The sequence below is a fragment of the Sceloporus occidentalis genome, unplaced genomic scaffold, assembly GCF_023333645.1.
Source record: "Sceloporus occidentalis isolate IW3139 unplaced genomic scaffold, rSceOcc1.0.p SCAF_1, whole genome shotgun sequence".
Classification (NCBI taxonomy): Eukaryota; Metazoa; Chordata; class Lepidosauria; order Squamata; family Phrynosomatidae; genus Sceloporus; species Sceloporus occidentalis.
In genome coordinates, this window is record NW_028316981.1 from 266,445,535 (window position 1) to 266,470,283 (window position 24,749).

Consider the following 24,749-nt stretch of genomic DNA (forward strand, 5'->3'; position numbering starts at 1 on the left):
CTATAGACAATTGCCCCACCATGCCCCTCGCGCGAGAGGCCAAAGGCCCCGGCGGCAATCGGCGGCAGGACTGGGCTGGGGCCGGTTCCAAGGCCTCGCCGGGCCGCAGGTTGCCTACCCCTGCATTATACTATATGCTTTTTTTTCTTCTGGCAGATGATCAATCTCCAGGATCTCCAACTTTGGTTTGGAAAGTCTTCTCTATGAAAATGTGGCAGTTATTGCCAATTCAAGTAGACAATGGATACATACATTGAGTTAGATGGTATGTTTTTAATAAAAGGAGAGTGTTTCCAAAATTAAGTTCATGCTTTTTGGTAAAACATAAAGGAACAAAGTTTAAGAGGTCAGTTTTTCAGTGCAATTCTAAACCACTTAAGTTAATGGTTATTAATATTGTCCAAACAACAGAATTGATGGAATTAAAGCTTTAGTGATAGAACTTAAAATTAATCTCATTGTCCTAGAAAGTACTTCCATATTCCTATAGATTGTAGAGAGGCAATATCCACTGCTTGCTTATCAGACAATTATATTTTTCATATAAAATGGAAAGTGCTCCTCTTAGAAGATAATTCCCTATGAAGCTGATGAATGTCAGAGAATGACAAAGTTATGTTTTGGGACTGCAACATCCAGAATCCTCCAGATAGCATGACCAGTGCCATTGCTGGTTGGAAGATTTAAGTGTTGCAATAACTAATTTTGCCAAGCTATGCATAATATAGCAAATATATTTTTGCAGACAATTTCTATGAGCTGGTGTAGGCTATATTTCAAAAGAAAAAATTCCTCTTAGTATTTCTTATTTCTTATTTCTTTCATACAGAAAACTGTATGGAATTCTTTGGGTCACCATAAGTTGACAGTTTGACTTATACACACATACACATCTTGTGAGGTTATTTGTGCTTGGACCAAGTAGTGAGAAGAAGGAGGCTTCTTTTTTATCGGTATACATCTACTTCTAGGAGGCTATAAAGATGTTTTATCGTCTTCGGTTAACTAAGGATTTTGTAATCTAGACTTCTTCAGTGAGATGGTTTCAGTCCAGATGTTTTGGACTACAACTTACACCACAATAGGGTTTGGGGGAGTTGTAATCTAATACATCTAGAGGCACCAGCTTGGGAAGGCTGTTGCAATCAGAGCTTGCAACTTAATAAGAATATCTTGATGTGTCACCCTCAACTCCTGAGGAAAATATGTTTATATGTAATTATACTTGCATTCAGGATCTGGACTCATTTTGGCTTTGCTAAAAGAGATGCATACCCTAGTTGGTGTTCTTTTAGGGTAATAAGACATCACAACCAAGCACTAGAAGATGTATGTCAGATGGCTCTCCAATAACATTAAGGAAGCTGATATATGGGATATTGAAGGCAAATTAAGTTGTTAATGTATATTAGTATATTCTTAATTTCCTTTTAATTGAAAAAGACATATTGACTTTAATTAGAACCATTTCACAGGAACTGTCAATTAGCACATGTCAAACTAGTTAATTCAGAACAGAATTCTTTTAATTAGGGTCTGCTTTCCTTTAACTGTGGGGCCAATGAATTCAGCTTTCCCTTATCACAATTTTAAATGTCTCTAAGACATACAATACAAATGTAGTCTCTTATCTATTATTAGAAGCCCATATGGACAACATTAAAATGATGATGCTGGCATTGTTCTTCAAGCACAAATCGGAGCTTCCATTATATCTGCTGTAGGAAAAAAAAGACAGAATGGAGAGAAAGCTTTCAACAAATGCTATTTCAAATATATGGATCTATCTCACTTCAGAAATGTATGATATTATGGGGTGTATGAGATAAAGGTTCATATTTATCTTTAATTTACCTGCTCAAATGAATGAATCCATCCAAATGTGCTTTATGTTCCACCAGAAAACAGATATGATTGTCAATGGAGCTGATTCGACACCAGTCAAGAAGATACTAATTCCAATTTAGAGCAGGGGTGGTGAATGTGACGTTTGACTCTCCAGATATTTTGAAGCACATCCCAGACATCTCAGCCACCATGGCCAATGGTAAGAGTTTATGAGAATTGCAGCCCAAATTTGTGGAGGTTGAGATTTCCTGTTTTAGAAACTAAGGAAAAGTTAATTTCAATTGAATGTAAATGTGTTAATTCAGCACACTATATTCCCAGCCCTTTAGAAACTGGGGTGTTCATGTATACATTACAGATTATATGGTCCTGCAATCACATGTCTTAGATAAGAAAGTAACACCAGTTGCTGGAGACACAGAATGGCTTCCAGGTCACACCTTCACTCACCTACACAATCTTTGTGAAGTTTTTAAAAACCATTCTTCTCATTCATTGTTAAAAATGCAGTAGGTGTGTTGCTGCCAAAATTAAAGATTAAAAAAAAAAACCTTATTGATTTAAGTGGGTGAATGTTAAGCACATATAGAAATTTCTTCCATTGATACTAATGGGCTATGAAAGATTTTTACTGGGTAGAACACCTCCAATATTATATACGATTTATTAGATGACAATAATGCCGACCTGGCATGTATCACTGAAACCTGGCTGGGAGAGGACAGCGGTGTGACCTGGGCTAAAACCCTCCCAGCTGGATATACAGTGAAGGAGCAGGTCAGGGGAAGTGGGCGAGGGGGAGGAGTGGCCGTTGTCCATAAAAGTCACATCACCTTGACCAGGAACCCGGTTCCGAGACTGAGACACATTGAGTGTATTTACCTGACCCTAAAGGCCAAGGACAGTCTGGGGATTCTGTTGGTCTACCGTCCACCCTGTAGCCTAACAGACTCCCTGGCCGAACTGACACAGCTGGTCTCAGAGCTGGTGTTGGAGTCTCCCAGGCTCATTGGCCTGGGGGACCCCAACATCCCCTTCGGGGCCAGTTCACAAGATCTAACAGGTGCAGCTTGGGAGTTCATGGCTTCCATGATTGCCATGGGCCTGTCCCAGCTGGTCCAGGATCCAACACATCGTGCTGGTAATACACTCGATGTGGTCTTTAGTATGGACTGAGAATATCCGTGGGCGGAGATAAACGATATCTCCCCCCTGTCATGGACGGACCATTTTCTGCTCAAGCTTGGACTGAACGCCACTATCCAAAATCCCCTCAGGGGTGGAGGACCCATTACAATGGTCCGCCCTCGAAGGCTGATGGAACCCAAAAGATTCCAAGAAGCCCTAGAGGGAATTATGTTTGGGAACAATGGCCACTCTGTCGAAACCCTGGTTAATAATTGGAATAACAACCTTACCGGGGTAATAGACAGTATCGCTCCCGAGCGTCCTTACCAGCCCGCTCCTAATAGAAGACCTTGTTATACATTAGAATTATGCCAGATGAAGCGGGCTGCGCAACGACTAGAGCGCTACTGGCAGAAACAACAGCGCATATCTGACAAGACACTCCCTGAGAACATGTTACGTTCCTATGGAGTGGCAATCGATGCAGTAAAGAATTCATTCTGTGCTGCACGGATTGCATCAGTGGAGTCTTGCCCAGCAGAGCTGTTCAGGGTGGTTAGGGAATTAACTCAATCACCGGCTGCCCTGAACCCTTTACTAGAACCAACTAGAGCCTGCTGTGATGCTTTTAATGACTTTTTTGCTGATAAAATCTCTCAGATAAGAGCTGATCTTGATGCTGGTTTTTTGACAGAATCATGTGAAGAGGCGTCCAGTGTCTTTGGAAGCAAGGTTATTCTGGATCACTTTGAGTTTGTGAATACCGAGGATGTGGACAAGCTCCTTGGCTGTGTTAAAAGGACGACTTGTCCTCTCGACCCTTGCCCTTCATGGCTGGCTGTTCAGGGAGGAGAAGTAATAAATTCTTCATTACTCACTATAATTAATACTTCTCTCCGGGAAGGGATATTTCCATCAGCCTTAAAACAGGCCATAGTAAAACCAATTTTGAAAAAAAACCTTCCCTGGACCCCTTGCAGATGAGTAGTTATAGACCGGTCTCTTTATTACCATTCTTGGGCAAGGTGATTGAGAGGGCAGTCGCCTTTCAACTCCAAGCTGTCTTGGATGAAACCGATTATCTGAACCCATTTCAAACTGGCTTCAGAGCGGGATACAGAGTTGAGACTGCCATGGTCGCCTTAGTCGATGATCTCCGTCTGAGTATCGACAGGGGTAGCGTGTCCCTGCTGGTGCTCTTGGACATCTCAGTGGCTTTCGATACCATCGACCATGGTATCCTTCTGGAATGCCTGAGAGAGTTGGGTATCGAGGGCACTGCACTCCAGTGGCTCCGTTCCTACCTCTTGGGAAGATTCCAGATGGTGAGGCTGGGGGACAGCAGCTCTCGGAAAAGAGAGCTAACATCGGGCGTCTCTCAAGGCGCCATTCTGTCCCCCATGCTATTTAACATTTACATGAAACCACTGGGAGAGATCATCCGGAAGCATGGAGCTTGGTGTTATCAGTACTCGGCACGTACTAGGGTTAGGGCGTCCGGAAGGGACACGTACATGCCTTAATTAACTTGTTTTCTAGCTGTTACTTCACACTTGAGATTTTTGCATTACGTTTCACTGTTCCAGGTAGCTGGAAAGGGTACAACTATTTCCACGGCAGTTTATTCATACGAACCCCTTTCTTTCAAAAGGCAAAATTAAGAATTCTCAGCAAAAAATTTTTTTTGCTCAGTTCGTGAACTAATACCCACAAAGAGTCATAATACAAATACTATGATGTGAATGCAATTTTAAATGTATGGCCTATTTTTCTTCTGTCAAGGAATCCAAGACAGTGTAAGGGGGATTCTCAGGGTGATTCCCATCCACATGCAGGCTGAACTCATAGTTCCAGCAAGTTTGCTTTCTCATCATGTGTCTTAATATCCACAGGAACTACATTAAGGCCAGTATCAAACTATAATACTGAGGTTATGAGTAATGAGCAAAAATGTTCCTGATTCAGCAACTTCTTACTTACTGTAGTTTTTAAATCCCTCTGATTTAAACTTGAGCACCTACATAAGTTATCTCCATTGATACGAATGGACTTAAAAGTGCATGCCTTTGGTTGGATTGTGTTCAAAAGAATCCAAACTAGAGAAGAAAATGTAAACCCATACTTTTATCAAAAGAAACATAGTTTTACTGTTTTACTGGCCTATATCAATGAAGGATTAGAGAGAGGAGTACTTATTAGCTGAACTGTGGATTCTAAAGAGGATTATGTTGTATGGATCCTGGCATATTGTTTAATATATTGTGGGACTGATTAACTGAACAATAACACCAGTATCATTTAGCAAGAAGGAGTGATAATAACCAAGCCTTATATAGCCTTATGTAGCATTAGCATTCATAATGTAAAAGTCCAAATGAAGAATCAAGCAGGCTGCTTAATATGAAATATTTTTTGAAAGAAACAGTGACCACACATCTAAATAGCAAATATAGAGCCTCCTTCTTTGGAGGTTTGTAGATGGTCATCTGTCAGGAGAGTTTTGATAGTGTATTACTGCATTGCAGACTGGAAGGCCCTTGTGGCTTCTTCCAACTCTATGTCTTTTTCTTTCAAGAGTTTCCATTTTTCTTATGAATTCCATTTCATTGGTGAGACTTATAGAGCTATGCATTTCTAACATGTTGGGGATAGAGGGAGGGCAGGCTTATATGCTCTTTCCTTTTTTCTCCATTTTGCTGCTCACACCTGTTCAGTAAGGGATTCTGGAAGCTTCTATTGTTTACTCTGCCTGTTGTATCAGTATGCAATGGGATTTTGTAACACCTGTGAGAGTAAGAAGATCCTTTTGCATATTGATATTGCAGAATAACATGGCTATGTCTCTGAATCCTGTCTGTTGTAAGCAGGCAAAGATGACTATACAGTTGACTACCTCTGACCATGGATTCTGCATCCATGGATTCAACCATCCATGGTTTCAAAATATTTAAAAAAAAAATCCCAAAAGCAAACCTTGTTTTTTTTTCATTTTAGATAAGTGACACCTTTTAACTATACCACTGTATATAATGGGACTGGAAAATTCACAAACTTTGGTATCCAGTGGGTGTTGTGATACCAAATACCAGTGGATACCAAGGGCCTGCCATAGTAGAATTGGCTAATGTAGAATCCCATTCTTTCCCAGCTCAAAGTTTGTTTACTGCAGATGTGCTGCAGCAACCATAGAATCATAGAATTATAGAATCATAGAGTTGGAAGAGACCGCAAGGGCCATCCAGTCCAACCCCCTGCCATGCAGGAAATCTCAATCAAAGCATCCCCGACAGATGGCCATCCAGCTTCTGTTTAAAGACCTCCAAGGAGGGGGACTCCACTACACTCCGAGGAAGGAGTTTGTTCCACTGTCGAACAGCCCTTACTGTCAGGAAGTTCCTCCTAATGTTGAGGTGGAATCTCTTTTCCTGTAGTTTGCATCCATTGCTCCAGGTCCTAGTCTCTGGAGCAGCAGAAAACAAGTTTGTTCCCTCCTCAATATGACATCCCTTCAAATATTTAAACAGAGCTATCATATCACCTCTTAACCTTCTTTTCTCCAGGCTAAACATCCCTAGCTCCCTAAGTCGTTCCTCATAGGACATGGTTTCCAGACCCTTCACCATTTTAGTCACCCTCCTTTGGACATGCACCAGTTTCTCAATGTCCTTTTTGAATTGTGGTGCCTAGAACTGGACACAGTATTCCAGGTGGGGACTGATCAGAGCAGAATAAAGTATCACTATTACTTCCCTTGATCTAGACACTATACTTCTATTGTTGCAGCCTAAAATCGCATTGGCCTTGTTAGCTGCTGCATCACACTGTTGATTCATGTTCAATTTGTGGTCTACTTGGACTCCTAGATCCCTTTCACAGGTAGTTTCATTCAGCCAGGTGTCACCCATCCTATATCTGTGCATTTCATTTTTCCACCCTAAGTGTAGTACCTTACATTTCTCTGTGTCGAAATTAATTTTGTTAGCTTTGGCCCAGCTTTCTAATCTATTCAGGTCATTCTGAATTTTGATCCTGTCCTCTGGAATATTAGCTATTCCTCCTAATTTGGTGTCATCTGCAAATTTGATAAGTATGATCCCAATTCTGTCCTCCAAGTCATTGATAAAGATGTTGAATAGCACTGGGCCCAGGACAGAACCCTGTGGGACCCCACTGGTCACTTCTCTCCAGGCTGAAAAAGAGCCATTGTTGAGCAGCCTTTGGGTTTGGCTGGTCAACCAATTCCAAATCCATGTAACAGTTACCTTGTCTAGCCCACATTTCTCTAGCTTGTTTGCCCCAGAATCAAAAGTCTATTTCCCCAGTCCTCCTTCACTATCTTCTCAGTGGTGATGCTGCTTGAAATGTCCAGTTGGACAGAGGGTAAGGAGGAAAATGGAGGCTCAGTGAGTATAAAAATACTTTGTAAAAAGGAGCTTCACTGTGAAAAGCTTTGTTAATTGAGCTATACCTTTTTATTGAGCACATCTCATTTAATTTAGAGGGATTTTTTTTGAACTTGTCAGGATTATATTGTAATGTTTTTATATTAATTATTGTTACATTTTGGAAGTATTTAATTATATTTCCATTGTGGATTATCACAAACCCTTACTTCTCAACTAAAGTGAATTAATATTCTTCTTCAAGCAGATCTAACACCAAAGCTTGTAATTAATTCATTTTTTCAATAGCTAAATCATAAACAAGTTATATTATGATTGTAACTTAATGGGGGATAACATCACTCCTTTCATGATGTGATTACAACCTCTTAATGTAACTTTTATAATTACAATAGTGTGGCTTCACTAAACAATAGAGGAAGAATATCACATGCCTTGTGCTGTGTCTTGTTTTGCTCCTCTTGCTGTGTTGTGGATGTTAGTGTGACAGTGATATAGATGGGTTGAGAGCAAGTGTTAATTTTAAAATTATAGTTATAACAGTAAAAAATTTTTTTTGTGTGGGGAGGAACCTTGGAACTAAAATTAAACTGAATACTTTTTAAAAATAATGTTTACAGCTTTATCTAAAGTGTTGAATTGCATGATTCGACCACAGTTTTGCCTTAGCAGAAACAATACACTCATTCCTAAATACATAGCAGCATTAATTACTCTGAAGCAAGACAATCTAGAAATCATCAACACAGTTTGGTGACACTGTGACCAAAGTGCTCTTCCCCTTACAAGTTTTTGATGGTGACAAATACTGATTTGCAAACTTTGGAATACTTTTGTTTCAATCAAAAGCTTAAACTTTTAAGTTTCTCCTTTTTGATAAGAGAAGTTTCTATGACATTTCCCCTATAATTTTCCAGAGCTTGGAAAGTTACCTTTAACAACTAACTTTTTTACTGTACTTCATTATAGTGTTTCGAAGGCAGCCCGTTATAAAGTTACATCGTTCCTGTTACCATGTTAAAAAGGTAATGTTACATTTCTTGTTGCATTACCAATAATGTAGCTATTTCTTCTCTTAGTTTTTGACAGGGGGGGAAAACACTGTTGGGACTGCAAAGAAAATGGCATAAACCTTGGGAGATTTCTGTCAAAGTGCCTCTAAAATGCCCTTAAAAAGTAACTATTGGAAGTAACTAGGAACGATTAATCATTATTGCATAAAGTAATATTGCACTTACTCATTACATTACTTTTGAAACGTTGCTTTGTCACACACTTACCACAAAAATAACTACTTAGAGGTAACTGTATTATATGAAATTTGTTCCAAGCTACTGGGTTTTAAAAAAAATATCAATTGGCCCAACCTGAAGAATTGAGAAACAATGCAGTAGTGTCATTTCAAGAGGCTGTGTCTTAACTTGTGATTCATATCTTTTCACTGTATTTGTTTTGATTTTCATGTGTCTGTTCCTGGCTTTTATTGATCAATGGAGGGGAAGGGAACCTGGGTGAACACTTCATCTGTGGGCACAGCATGGTGTTTTGGGCTAGAGTCTCAAGACTGAGTTGTGGACTCTAGCTGAAACACAGCCAGTTTACCACCAGCCAGATTACCATGCTGGCAAAAGTAATTGAAACCTTAGCCAACCCAAAATATTTATTGCTATTAGCTACAGGCCATTGCAAACAGAAAAGTACAACAGGATGCAATACAATAAAAAGTCCACTGATATAGGCGGAGATATAAAAAGTATAAAGAAAAGCTAAACCAATTAAAAACACACAATTTAACATTGCCTCTAAACACTTTGTAACATTTCTCAGGTTGAACCCTCTGAAACTATTGTGGAACCTAGTGATCCTAATGCCAGCTGATTTGAAGTTTTCTTTCTAATTTTGCTTCTTGCTCTTGTAACTAGTGCAACAATGCAAGTTAGTATCCTGTTCATCAGATAATGGCTGGGTTCCAAACTGGCCAACCACTATATTGTGTCATAAAATGTGAGAGCAAATGCCCTTTAGAAGAAGCATACAATGGGCTGTACAATAGAAAGAGTGCTAAGTCTTCTTTACAGCTCTTTCTGTAGATGAACAATCTGTTAGTTGCAAAGATACCTACCTCCTAAAAAGGCAGTTGGCATTTATTGAAGTCTTAGTTCTGTCAAAGCTCTCTCAAACAGGAGGGGGGAGTAGGTAAGATTGGAGAAATGTCTTTTTAAAAGCAGCAAAAAGGAGAACAGTTATTGTTTATGACCTCCCTATCTTGTGGTAGATGGCATTTCTCAATTTGCTTATTAAAGTTAGAATGAAATCTCAACATGAATCTTTTCCTATATATTGATGGTGGGGTGGGTTTTCAAAAATCACTCACCAGCCTCATATAAGAAATGGCATTTGAACCATGAAAAAGAGATTCCACCTCAACATTAGGAGGAACTTCCTGACAGTAAGGACTGTTCAACAACGGAACAAACTCCTTCCTTGGAGTGTAGTGGAGTCTCCTTCCTTAGAGGTCTTTAAACTGAGGCTGGATGGCCATCTGTCATTGGGGATGCTTTGATTTAGATCTCCTGCATGGCAGAATGGGGTTGGACTGGATGGCCCTTGCGGTCTCTTCCAACTCAAGGATTCTATGATTCTATTATTCTATGGCAGCCTCTTCTCTTCACTGCATTCACTTCTAGCTTACAAAGGTCAGACCAGACTAATTCTACACTTAAGCATTTAAATATATATGTTCATAGAAGTGATATGACAACATGGTCACTCTAGCAGCTCCTGTTCATTTTACTGATTAAGGAAGCACATATTAAGCACCAGGATGCATTTTAAAAATCACTGATTCTAAATGTTCATAACTAAGCAGTCACTGCGATTTATATGTGTACACATCTCTAATGACTGTGGAATGAGCTCTGATTACAGTAAAATCTGACAAGCTCTGATAGCTCAAAGTCATTCCAGAATTTCAACAGCACTTGAATTGGAGAACAATTTTTACAATTATCTATGCAGTATCTTCCAGCTTCTTTTGGATTCTTAATCTTCGGTAACAAGTCCAACTTTTCTGCCAATTTTGGTTCATGAAAAGTTGACCCTCGAGGCATAACCATTTGAAAAATTGTGTTGAAATGTGATGACATACAATGGATTTTACCCAATATGATATCGGTGTCTTGAAGAGCCTCTTAATAAAAATTGCATTTTTGCTAAGTGATTGGTCATATGAATCATGTACTGTTCATGTATTGTTCATGAATCAAATCGAAAGCCATTTAAAAATGACTAGGCATTAGGGAAACCTAATAGCTTTTTAACAGATTATTTAAATGACTGGAGCTATGATTTCCAATCATTTTTATCCAAACAGCAGTGCTGTGGAAAGCTGTGGTGAAATTGTCTTTGAAAAGAAAGTAACTTCATGATTAAATCCCTTTGTTGCTGGATTTAAAAGTTTCACAGGGGGGGAAAATGGAATTTCACACTATATATTCATATTTTAGCACCTGGAGCTTAGGAGAGCAATAGTTTGACCAAACCCAGATAAAAGAAATGGTGGCTAGAGGAATTCATTCAGCTCTCTGATTCATAGCCATAAACACATAAATGCACTTTTAGAAGCAGCCTTTCATACAAACTGGCTAGTCCAGGAACAGGTTTTAAAGATGTTTCTGGTCTTAACAATTTGGTATGTTGCCTTGCATTTTGAAAGTGGTTTGACAGCATTCCAGCAACATATGTAGTTTTAATGGGAATTCCTTCATGCTGATCAGTAACCGTCCTAGCACTTTGATTTATAGTATGTCAGTATGGCAGATACAGATGCTGGATTGCACAATATGAGTCAGTTCCTTGCATTTTCCCTATACTGATTCTGTTCCAGTTTTACTGATGGCAACCTGAGTTTTAATTAATTCATTGGCATCAAATATGGTTTGGAGGAATTGTTGTTAACTAGTAGCCAGATCCTATACATGTTTATTTGGAGGTATATTAATTCAGTGAGTTTTTTTCCCTTGGAAGCCTGTGTAGGACTGCAACCCATATGTAACAATTGTAGAGAAATTAATATTTTCCAAGACCAGCTACATGTGGGTGTGACAATGCTTGATCAAGCTGATGACAGAATTTGGGAGCCAAAATGAACCATGTTACCCAACCATCTTTAACAAAACAAGTTCCTTCCATCAACCTTCAGTCCAGAGGCCAGTGTTGTTGAAGCAGCCTGATCTTATAAATCAGAACCAGATGTAGTGATGAAATATCGCTTGTGAAAAAGATGCACAATGAGATGTGTCCAAGCTCCTACGCAGAGGCTGTGTATTGTACATCACCACATGTGCATTGATTTAGCTAAAAGCCCTTGTGTTTTGTCACATGGTTATGTAACTGAATGCATTTGTTAATGGGTAGACAAATGCATAATCTCATGCACAACCAAAAGCACATGCCCATTGGCATACACCATGACACATGTTCAATTCCATTACATAACTTTGAACTGAATGCAGAATGCCTGCCTTAGACAAAAATGTCCAGTTCCTTCTGTAAGGAACTGACATAGGTGTAAAGCTTGTATATTGCCCTATAGTCTTGGCATAGCTCATCCCATTGTGCTTTCTGTAAAATTTGAATTTAAGTTTATACTACATTTAGTTAGAGATACTGCTGGTGGGTCAGACTGCTTTTCCACAGCTACACATACTGCATTATTCTACAGTAACTTTGTGCCACTGCATGCTTGTTGTGGATCATGTGAGGAAACAGTGTATACTAAGCAATTTCCTGTACTACTGCTGTTCCAAGAGTTGTAGTTTAGCAGCATTAACCCCTACCATCACCACCAGCATGCCTATGGTAATGGTACCGGTACCAAGTTGTGAGTGTCACACAATTATATAGATAATCTGGTAGCCATGAGTTAGATTTCAGGATAAAGTCAAATTTAAATTCACAATTAATTTTTGCATTTTTGTCTCTCTCATCTACTACACATTGTTCCATTTTTGCATGGGAAATGCAAGATCAGAAGCTGTCTTAGAAAGCTTCCTAATTCCTAATTAAGCTTTCTAATGTTAACATCATATGCCCTATTATAGCACTCATACCATCTTTGACCTTTTGATTAGCGATTGGTCAGTAAAGCTGATTTCCTTTCTATAAGTGGTTCAGTAATATAATGACAACAATTATTTAACTAAAGTTAGAAAAACCTCACTGAAAGAAATGGGACTTGACCTACTGGAAGCATGTGACATAGTGGCAAATTTTAGATTTAACTTGTGCAGAATACAACTTTTATTTGCTACTCACAGACTGGAACAGTTATTTTTAGACTACAGTTCCCAGAATTCCTAGCAATAGTTTGGAGCAATAGTTCTCAGATCTGCTCATAGATCTACAACATATCTGGGGTTGTTCCTGTACAGAGCTTTGAAATTGCAACTGGAATATGAAAAAGCTGGCATTTTATATATTGAATCTTGGCTTACACAATAGCCTTTGTCTGTCTAATCTTCAAGATTCTTACTGCTCATTTGTAAAGCAATGAAAAATACTGCAAACATAGTCTGTAGATTTCAGTTTTACACAAAACATCTATTTTAAGGGGGTTACAAATCAGCACATTGTATTTTGTGGCCAAGTCATAAAATATGCTAACATGATAGCATCTAATGAGGGAAATGTTGCATGCAGATGTCTGCTTGTCTATTATCCCATAAAATGATTGTATATTTTTATTTTTATGAGCCATTTCAGATATAAAGATTTAACCAAAAACATTCATTTTTTTGGTCAAAAGTATAAGCACAATATGACTGCACTGCATAAAACACTCTTTAAAAACCTGATTGTTAATGTTTGCATAGTAGTTTAAAAATAACTGGTGGTGAATACTTCTTTTTGTTGCTCTTGCTTCTGATAAGGCAAGCAATACTCTGTAATCAGACTCACATCTCCTTTCATGATGCAAAAGAATAAGATTTTATTTGCTTTTGCTTTGTAATTTCTTCCTGGCAACATTGGCCACCCATCTTATTTTTTTACTGTGGTGTGCTGAGAGCTAACTCTCATATTCTTAAATAAATACAAAGGGCATAGGAGAGGAAAGAGGAGGTATAATTTTTGTTGTCGCTGTTGTCACTGAGATTTTCATGGTGTCTATGCACATTGGCCACCATTTCATTTTTATTGCTCTGTACTGTTAGGAGTGTCACATACCATTAAGTTAATGCCAAGTAAGTGAAGAAGAAGTAAAAAAGCAAAACTGATTTTTTCCCTTCTACTATTATGGTTGTTGGACACTTGTGCACTTTATGTATATAATCTTTAAGGGGAGGAATGCTCAGAACTCCATTATATGAAAGAAAGAGTTGATGTTGGTTGAGTTTCTCCATAAACTAGCCTTACTCCAATAGTTAGAGGCATACCTGGGGTTAATAGAATGACATTTTTACAGAGTTTATGAGGGATTTGTAAATCTGTGGCACATTATCTTACTCTGCTCACACAAAATAATCCTGATCAATTGGAAATAGCCCAATTAGATGCTGTTATTGTTTCTCTTGAGCTGCTTTTATCTCAGGTGTTTGGAATGAACAGAGATGAAAATAGTCCTATTTCTAGAAGAGAATTACTTAGCAAAAGGGGCCAGGTCATACCAGATGTGTTTACCCCATGGGCTGGGTTGGGGAACCTTCTTCTGGAATGTGGAATTTTGCTTTCCTAGTTATACCTTGCCTTATAATAAAAGAATTGCAGCTTACGAAAATAAATTGAAAACAATAATAAAATGTGCACAAAAAGAATATTTAAATCATAGACCATAAACCAACAAGTAAAAACAATAGTTGAAATATTAAGAATGCTATCTGACCAGGTTTAGAAAGCATGAAAATGCTGTCAACTCTGTCTTGTTCCCCCTCCCCCCAAAAAAACATCAAAGTAGGTGATACACAACGAAACTTGGCCAATGATTCTAAAGTTAGGTCAGCATCACTGTAAAAACATTTTATTATATTGCCAGTTCCACCTCACAATAATCACTAGCAGAGTCTTGTCCAATCTTTTCACCCCCGAGGAAACCTTGAAATATTTTTCAGGTCTCAGGGAAGCTCTGCATAAAAATTACAATATCTGCAGCTAAAAAGAGACCCCGCCCCCCATTCACAATCTCTTCAGGAAACCCTGGTTGGAAAACTCTGCTTTAGCACCTTGGACAGCAAGAGGAGGTCTTTGGATGATAACTGAGGCACTGGTTCATGTGAGAGAAGGTGATCGTTAGTTGCCCCAAATCAATCTACTTTGAACATGAATGATGTTGGTGTATATGTAACTTGCCCAAGATCACCTAGTGTGTTTCATTCCACTTTACCAAACATTATTGACTTTTCCAGTGTCTCACATCATTTCATTATATGCTCCAAATACAGATGATGCCAGCTACAGATGCTGGTGAAATGTCAGGAAGAAACTCTTCTAGAACATGGCCACATAGCTTGAAAAACCCACAAAAATCTATGGATGCCGGCCATGAAAGCCTTCGACTTCACAGTAGGCAAAGTTTAGTTATTTTGGCTTCTAGTAAGCTGTCAGGTTTGATGTGCTCTCACAACCATTAATTTCTTTTGTTATGGCATGGCGTATCTAGAATTCATCTCCAGCACCACATTTCAAATGAGAGTATTTTCTTCCACTCAGCTTTCTTCAATTTCCACCTTTCACAACTGTATATAGAAATTGTAAATGCTATAGTGTGCAGCTTCAGACTTTCCTGTCATATCTAGCACACCAGCAGTTGACCATCCTTTTGGCTTGAATCCAGTTGCAGCATTCAGCACAGAGCTATTTGTACTTGTCCTTTGCTATTTCACACTAGCTGGCTGAGTGCCTTCCAAGTGGGAGGGACTTTCATCTTCTGGTGTTATCCCTTTCTTCCTTGTGGATTCTCTTATCATTCAGAATTGTTTCACCAGTGCCTCCTTCTGCGGAGGGTTAGTAAGACCTATCTAAAGTGTCACTACCATTGTCACTGAGACATCCTCCAACAATGGGCCAGTACAGATGGCCCTAAAAGGGTGGCTTGACACTGCCTTTTGAGCACCTGAGCAGGACTGCAGCAACTGCACACTGTGGCCCCAATCAGGTGTTTTTCTGGCCCCAAAAGAAGTGGCAAAATGCTGCTCCTTTTGGGGGCAAAAAAATGGTGCCCATGCTGCAGTAGCAGTGGCTTTTCAGAATTTTGGTGGCACGACACATGTAAATGCGGCGCCGCCAAAATGCCATGAAGCCACCACATGTGTAGTCAGCTGTGTGGCTTCCCAGCAGTGTGGGGGCAGCGTCAGAGCATGCGGCATCCAAATGCCATTCTCAGACACCGCTCCTAACGTAGCGCTTATTACTGATTTGTTTTGCCCCAGTGTCATCCCCTATTACTACTACTGCTGCTCAATAGCTCCCCTTTATCACATTAATGTGTTTGGCTCACAAGGGTCTGGTTCTTCAACAAAAGTCTGTCTGATCTGATTGGGCATATTATACCAGCAGTACTGCTACTGTCAGCATAGCTTCTTGACTGACAGAAAAGTGGTTCTTTGGCAGGCTAGATGCTATATGGCCATCTAAAATATCAACAACAATCATTTTCTGAGGGAGGAAGTAAGCATCCCAGATGGTACCACCATTTTGAGCTTCTCTCAACTTCCCCATAGCTCATAAATAAAATCACTCATGTTGTTTCCGTAGTCCTGTTATTGGCATTTGGTTGTTGGGTTTCTCTCTGAGATACTAGCAGGATTGAGGTGTTTGAAGAGAGGTTTGGTACATTGCAGCTCAGTTAGTGTAGCCACAACTGTTTATATCGAACAATCAGCCTCCCTAGATAAGGCAGGCAGCAAACACGCTACAGCTGCTGGAAACAATGTCAACCACTCACTCCATAAGAGACATCCAAACAGTTCGGGGACTCGATCCCATTCCTGAATCCAGACTACTCTTTTGCTCTCCCCCTCATTTCCCTTGCTCTCTTGACTGATACCCTGATTCTCAACCTTCAGACTGCTAACTGACCACCTGGCTTCTCAGTTCCCCAAGTGAACTATGAAGAAATGGAGAGATAGTGGAGCAATGTGGTGATTTTCATCATGTAGATAAATCTACTTAAAACATCCTTCTCCAACTGGCATCCTACACAGACTATGGACCTCAGCTCCTATTATCAGCAGCATGATGGCTAGGGCAGTGGGAGTTGTAGCCTTTTCTTTCCTTTTTGTTTCTTTTGCATACTCACCTTTCTTTGCCCCTCCAACTCAGAACTTTACATATATTTGTAGTGTTTTGTTATATCTATTTTGATTGTATATGTTTGATGTCCTGTCCTTTGGTGGAAAGGGTGTTATAAAATATTGTTGTTGTTGTCGTTGTTATCTGTCATTCGCTGAAACATTTGTAGTGGAATAAATGGGCACATAGTGAATCCATTGCAAATCAGATAAATCATTGATCATAATGTCTTTGTGCATTGATCCTTACATAAATATTGATAGCTTTTATATACATATGATATAATAGATTTCACTATAATGTTACAAACTGGAGCATAAGCTTAATTTAGTTGGCATTTATGTTTGTACAGATTGTGCTAAAGGCTTGAAAAGGATCTTTTACCCCTCTTTATTGCCATAGGCTATTTGTATGGATCAACAAGACCCAGCTTTTGAAATGTCATTTATTATATAAAAATAATATTGTTATATCCATTCATAAATCCAAAATAATTTCAGTGTATTAGATGACTACACTGTTAATTTTTTACTCCTGTGTTTTCCTCACAAAAACAGCATCTCTCTGCCAAAATAATAATAATAAAAAATTCCACATGGTGGCTACTATTTTTAGAAGTAATCATTCTGTTGAACTTGACTACAGTTGATATTGAATGACTGCCATTTGCTTTTTCTTATTTACAGAAGAACTTTTATCCAGATAAACTGGCTTGAGCAGCAGAAGAATCCTTTTGAAGACATTCTGGTTCTGGAATAGGCTGATTATAAAAAAAACAACAGCAAAAGAACCTCCACATTTATTTAACGTATAAAACAGAGTGACATAAGAAAACCATGGTCAGTGTGGGCTTTGATGGACCTCCAGCACCCCATCCTCTCCCCTACTCCCCTGCCACCTTTTTTTTTACTCCTCTCCACCAATGGCTTTGCCTTCTTTTTATTCCCATCTCAAATACTTGCTTCCCATATCTTCCTTCTCCTCCATTTCTTGCCCTTCTCTGATAATAGCAGGGACCCTTTCACACAATGCAATTATAGTGCTCTATTCCACTTTACCTAATATAACAACATCCTATGGAATCTTGGGGTTGAAAATTATGGAGGGGATATTAATCTCTGAGTAATCCTTGCTAAGAAAAACCCTAGGAAATTTGTGGGGTCACCGTAAATTGACAGGCAACTTCAAGGCACATTGTTGGTGTTTGCCTTCAAGTGATTTCTTGCTTATGGCAACCCTAAGGTGAACCTATCATGGGGTATTCTTGGCAGAATTGTCTCCTATGAGGCTAAGAGAGTGTGATTTGCCTAAAGTCACCCACTGGGTTTCCATGGTTGAGCAGGGAGTCAACCTTTGGTGTCCCAGATTTCTAGTCCAGCATTCAGACCACTATTCAGGATTTCATTTAACACACACACTAATTTAAAATTCTTAACCACAAGCCCTAGTACCTCACTGCACTACAAAGCCCAGTATTCCATAGGATATTGCCATGGCAGTTAAAGCAGATTATAGCTCTAACATTGTGCAATGTGAAAGAGCCCCAGGAGTCTGCCACATGATGCTTACCATTCCAATAAGTGCTTCTTGAGGTTGAGCAGACTTCCCTCCAAAGTGACCAAATCTGAAACTAGACCCCACGGAAAGCCTTGTTAGTATTTCATTCTTCAAAAAGGCAGAATTTTGTTTCCCAGTTGCAGAGGACATGGGAGGCTGTGTGAGAGCCTTTGCTGCTATGGAACAATTGTGGCATACCCTCCATTTAGAGCAGGGGTAGGCAACCTGCGGCCCGCGGGCCGGATGCGGCCCGGCGAGACCTTGGGACCGGCCCCAGCCCGGTCCTGCCGCCGATTGCCGCTGGGGCCTTTGGGGGGCAATTGTCTATAGAAGCCTCAGAAACATGCATTTATATTAACATTTTTTAAAAAATCAGCAAATTTTTTCGCGTGTCCTCCATTTTTTTTTAAAAAAAATGTCTTCCATTTGAAAATTTTGTCCTACATTTGTCCTGGTTTATTTATATATTTAAGTTTTTTTAAAAAATTATTTATTTATTTTTTGGCTTTGGCCCCCCAGTTGTCTGAGTGACAGCAACCCGGCCCCCAGCTCAATAAGGTTGCCTAACTCTGATTTAGAGGATGAGTTGTTGTCAACAGTAGTGCCAAATCAACATGGCTTTTTATTCAAGCCTTTGAGGCCTAATTGGTTTCATTTAAACCTGTGTCTGTGCATGGTTTTACATTGTTTTAAACTGTTTTAACTGGTTTTGAATTGCCTTGCTTTAACTTGACAAACTGTTTAATATGCTTTTAGTGTCAAATTATTTTTACTGTTTCAAATTCTTTTAAGCTGTTTAAACTGATTTTATTGCATGTTAGCCCAAAGCCCTGAGATATATGGTGGCCTATGATATAGGACAGGGTATACCTATTTTAATAAATAAATGAATAATCTTAGGGCACATTTGACCAGGGGCTTTACCTTCACTGTGAGACGCATGATGAAAAGCTGTGTTTCAGATAATTCAGAGAGAAAGCAAGAAAGAGACCCTCAGACGAAGGAAGATTTCTTTGTCTAGTGCTTGATTGTTATAACAGGCAGCGCAGAGCTTCCTTTAGCATTCTGTGATTCAGGTTGTAGGGAGCAGGTGGAACTCCCACATACATAATACTAAGGCTAGTGAGGAACCCCTGGAGTTGGTATGACACCACATGCTCCAATACTATGCCCCCAGAAGGATATTGAACTGGCAGATAGTTCTCTAGTATAGGGGGGTCAAGGGAGGATTTCCCCCCTAATAATGGCCTCACCACAGCTCTTTTGGACCAAATGTAAATTTTCCTTGTTGTAATGAGGCATTCACTACCCCCCTTACTAAATGTGCCAGTCCCTCTTGGGCTACTTTGTAAAGCTAGAAAGATCATGGATCCAGTATGCATGTGTCAATTCATATCTCTCCAAGGATGCTGTCCACATCTTCAGGTTGCACAAACTGAAATATATCCAATAACACTGGACATGTAGGGGGAAGGTTACATCCAATGGACCTGTATCAGCTACAGCATCCAAGTCAGACTGGATGCGAATAATTTTATCCACAAAGTGCTGTGCAGACTCTTCATGACTAGCTGCTGAGTGGTTTATATGCTGCTTTTTGTAGGGCAGAATGTAAAAGGCCATAAACAACTTGAGACAGGTCTGCTGGATGACACAGTGTCAGTGAAGAAATCATCACTGCCACCATTGCCATAACATAGGCTTTCCTATGATCTCTAGCTGGTATTTGGTTGGATTTACCCTGAATCTTCTGTCATCATTGATCTAGTGTCCATCCCACTTGTTTCATCATTACCACTACCAGCACTCTAGTGAATGTAGGTGTCTTGAAGTGAATTGCTGGGAAAATAGAGCACCTTCTGCAGGACTCAGATTTCTAGGTCAGGAGGACCCCAGGGTTTATGCGGTTCCTGTGGCAGAAAGTTAATTGTGGGTGATCTTAAAGAAGATATCACAAATTACTCATTCTAGCAGCATAAGCTGTTTTTGAAAGCTGTCAGGTTGCTGACAGTTAAGATGAGCATTTACTTCAGTCTTGTTAAACATATTAATTGAACTTATAAAGATGTGTTCCAAAGAGGGTTACTATTTTCTTTAGAAAGAAATATTTTCACAGAAATGATGAGACTCGGCTTCCTGTAGAAGAATGCCATTGCAAAGCAATTTATAATTTCATTTATTCCAAATGTGCAAATGCTTTTCTTTTTGCATGGCTTAAAGAACCCTGAAGCAGCATCTGTAGAGAGATGTTTATTATGAAACTGTTTGTAAAAGTCCCGAGCCCTATTCACTGATCCCAGACAAACAGCTGAAAATATGGTCTGCCTTTGCAAACTTCAGTGTATGACATGAGGAACTGGCAAACTGCCTGGTTTCTACTTAAAGGATTGTCACTGAGGGGAAAATAAATTTCTCTATCTAGACAAAAGTCAATGTTTTCATGTTTTACTGCAATCAGACTGATATGGCTGATAATTTGAAGCCTCAACATATATCATATCTGTGGATAATCAGTTGCTTCAATCAATCATAACTTCAAGATTCCTTTCTTTTTGAGTCTGTATAAATATGGTTAAGATGTTTAAACAGTTTAGCCAGCTTCCTTCATCCCCACTAATATTTTGTGATGTTTTATTGAGCAATAGGAAGCTTTTGCATGTATTAGCATGGGATCCATTTGGAAACAGGCTTTTTACAAAATTACGACAAGCCTATATGTAATCAGAACTGCAAACCTTTCTTTTAACATTCCATTCTATTTTAATTTTATGTATATCTTCTAGTCTGCTCGCCTGTCAAGGAGATGTGGAAATGTGCTGGCATTCCAGCTGAAGACATCATTATGAGTGAGAAAATGCTCAAGGCCCTTTTTCAAAGTGGGTGCTGAAAAAGATGCTTTCCTTCTTTGACTTCAGGGAAGGCTGAGAGCTGCCCCAGAAGACAGGAATTGAGAGGTCAGAGGTTAGCAAGGCTGAATGTGTGCGCGCACATATGTTTGAATGTGTGTGCATACACACATGCATTTGTCTTCAGCATTTTACTGGGTAATGGCTAAGCAAATATTTTTTATTTTTTTTAAAATAAAGGATGCACTGCAAAAGAACATGATAACGAAGAAATCGATAACAAAGGATGCTCAGCCTGCAGTTAGTGAATTCTGGGCAGCAGAACACTTTACAGAAGTGATTTTAATATCTGACAAGTTGAGTTTCCTGATCTTTGCTATTGATATTGATGGGTAGCTTCACATGATTTTAGAGATTTGTATCTATTAAGACATGCTCTAGTGTTCCTACAACCTGGGAACAAGTTTGCTGGAGATCACTGTTCTTCTTCTTCTGTGATAAAAATTGATATGAACTGTTTTAAACTGCTAGCAGATAATTACTCTGAACACTCAATAAGGAAAGCTATATCTTTAGAGCCTTCCTTTATCTTTTTTTTTTAAATCCACTATCCCCCCTTCTTTTGTTTCTTTGATTACTTGGAGCCTTGTAATCAAACTCAGCTTAGTTTCAGGACCCTTGGGGCAGTATCTCTTAGTTCCCTGTCAAGCTGCGTTGCAAAACAATCAATCTTGCTCTGGCGCTCTCTTGGCGGAAGTGCCATGACACCAAGAATGCAATGCTTTGCTCTTGCCATGAAGCCTCAATGACAAAAGTTTTTATAAGAAGCTGACTGTATTTAGGGTTATGAATATGCAATGACTCTCATTAGTATTGAAGCACAGGAGCAGGGGCTGACATCTCCCCTTCGCCACTTTGAGCTGCAGCAGAATTGTCTAATGAATTGTCTTGCTCTTTCACTTGCGCAGGCTTTCTCTGTTGTGGCTCCCAGTTCCAAGGGGAGTTGCCCAGTTTGAGCATACTATTGACTGCAGAAATTAATTGCCAAGAACTGCTCTTGATTTTGTTAAACAATCTTGAGACAGTGTTTAAATTGTCAAAACAGAAAACCATTCCACTCCACATGAGATAAACTTAACCTGAGGGAGGGGACCCATATTTCAATTAATTTGGACACACACTGCTCATACCTACATGTGTACAATGCCAGAGTTTGCATATTTCTCTCTATATGGGGAAACACCATACAGATATGCATCCCCTCTCCAAAAAATCCTCCTTTAAGGTCAACAGTGGGTGTAATCAAGTCATACATATCTGGCATTCTATTTGCTGGCACTTTGTCTTCTCAGTAGAACAAAGAGGGGTGACAGAAGAATCTCCAAATGGAAGCTATTCATATAGCACAAAGCTATTTTGTGAACTCTTTGGGACTCTTTCTCACACATTCTCCTCTCTTCCATCCCAGCCCCTGCCCAACATTTTGTGGTTAACACATGCACAATGTAACATGAATGTGAAACTGATAATAATGTTTCCAGCAACAGATTAAGATATCTGCCTTGATGTGTGGTATATGAGAAGTTGCAAAGTATGCTCAGCTACATGGCTCATCTGGATAATTTAAATGCTTCTATTCTTGTTATAATTTCCTCCCTGTTCTTTTTCTCTTCCTACTCCTTGCTTTTAAAATATAAAGGGAGTTTGGTGCTTTTGGCAGATTGCAGATGGGAAAGAATAAAAATTGATAAGCTCTCCCAAAGCTTAAAAAATAGGAGGGTGAGTAGAATTAAAAATATAGGCTTTTCAGGAAAAGAGTAGCTTCAGATGCTCCTTATTTCACTGAATTGGCAATGAAACTAGTTAGGCTGGAAGGAGAATGAGCTGTTAACATTGATTCACAGGGGATGGGGAAGGCAAAATAAGATCTCTGCTTACCCCTCGGCCCACCTCTTTCAGTGTTCAGACTCATATTTCCATCTACTTACAGATGAGTGCAGCTGAAGAGCAAACACAATTCTGACAAAAGTGGTGCAAGTATCATACATCAAACACTTGTTACCTCACTTGGCCTTAGCAATTGCACATGACTAAGAAGATGTCTGTGATAAAATCTGAAGAAAGATTAAACCAATCTGGGCCTTTTTAAAGGCCATCAATCATTCTGTGCAACCATAATATTATTAGCTAAAAGTAAGCCTTGTTCTCCTACTTAATGGACATTGTAAACCCCATCCTATTCCTATCCTGAGACCAGTGCTACCATGGGAAATCATTTTTATGGGCAATATCTTGGTAGGGACCCAATCAGATCTAATCATATAACAAGCTACTGAATTATTCAATATTCTCCCTAAATTTGCATTCTAACTGTTATTTGCTATCAGCTCCTATTTCTACAAATATGTGAATTTTTACTTCCCTCCCTATTATATTAAGAAGACAAATGAATGTGGGAATTTTTCATAATCTGTACACTTTCATTGGTTTGCATTGATGTCTACTACATGTAAATAACCATGTAAGAATATTTGGTCCCTTTAAAAAAAGAACCCCAGTTTCACAGCTACTAAATCCTTACTACTCCCAGCTGTAAAAATAGCAGGCCCAAGCATAGAAAAAGTGAAACAATTGTTTTGGAAATGTAGAATGTTCAAATGTACTATGTAAATAATAACCAACATGTCTCATAGATGTTACTATGAACTCTGGAATTTTATTGTACAAAAATATTTAAGTTTTAATTGCAAATCTGGACAGAGATTATTTGAAGCCTGTAATCAGCACATAAATTGGAGACTTTTTGATTAATGTGAAAACACCCAAGTATTTTTGGAATGAATATCTAAATATAATGCAGTGTTTCTTGCTTTTAGTGAATACTGTAAAACGTGATTAAAGAAAGAAAGAAATGGCTATTTCATGGATTCTAATCTTACAGCATCGGTTCATTCTATCTGCTGTAGACCTGAGAGAATGTTGTTCTAAACTTTGCTAACATTAAACTTTTTCTTCTGTCTAAACAATAGAAATATATTTCTGCAAAAGATAAAGAACTGCTTCCAACTGAGTCATTCTGCTGGCACAAAGTAGTGCTATTATGTGTGGAAACTTTCACTTCCCTCCTTGGGCAAATATGAAGTCCAGCACTTTTATGCTTGTACAAGCCACTGGGCACGCTGTTTCACAAACTGCTCACAATCCATTCTGCAAGCTGTTTTGCAAGTTTCACAAGCTGTACCACAACCTGTTGCACAAACCATTGCACTGCTGATCTGCTTTCCTTAGTGCATTTTTTGCTTGTAATATTGTGTTTGTGGTTGTGCAAGCACTAGGATAATGCTATTTCTTCTGTTTTTTCCTGAGGTATAACATGGGATGCAACCTGGAGATTTTTTAAAAAGGATAATGCTACAAATAATGGCCATAGCAACAGTCAAAGGGATGAATATCAGTGATCTGTTCAGTGAAACCATCCTCAATCTCTCTCTTTCATGCCCTCTCTCTCTGTTAGTATGTGTGTAGTGGTAGGGGACAGATTTTCATTCAGTCAGATCACTGCCACTGATCCATCCACCATGGCTCACAATTCTGTCTTGAGTTTCAAATGTGAGTTTCTAGCTTTGTTCTATTTTACTGTGTGTGGGAGATAGGTGTCTGGCAGAATTAGGATAGTAGCAAC

General features: G+C 39.1%; 1 pseudogene across 1 annotated transcript in view; it reads left to right on the top strand.

Annotated features, from left to right (window-relative positions):
- The window catches only part of LOC149323847 (uncharacterized), a 35,868-nt pseudogene extending 11,827 nt beyond the window's left edge, over positions 1-24,041 (top strand). The window contains exons 2-6 of the transcript XR_016272084.1: positions 8,864-9,009; positions 16,439-16,513; positions 19,727-19,733; positions 21,005-21,175; positions 21,308-24,041. The product of XR_016272084.1 is annotated as an uncharacterized LOC149323847 (transcript). The remainder of the gene's footprint in view (positions 1-8,863; positions 9,010-16,438; positions 16,514-19,726; positions 19,734-21,004; positions 21,176-21,307) is intronic.
- Positions 24,042-24,749: the final 708 nt, after the last annotated feature.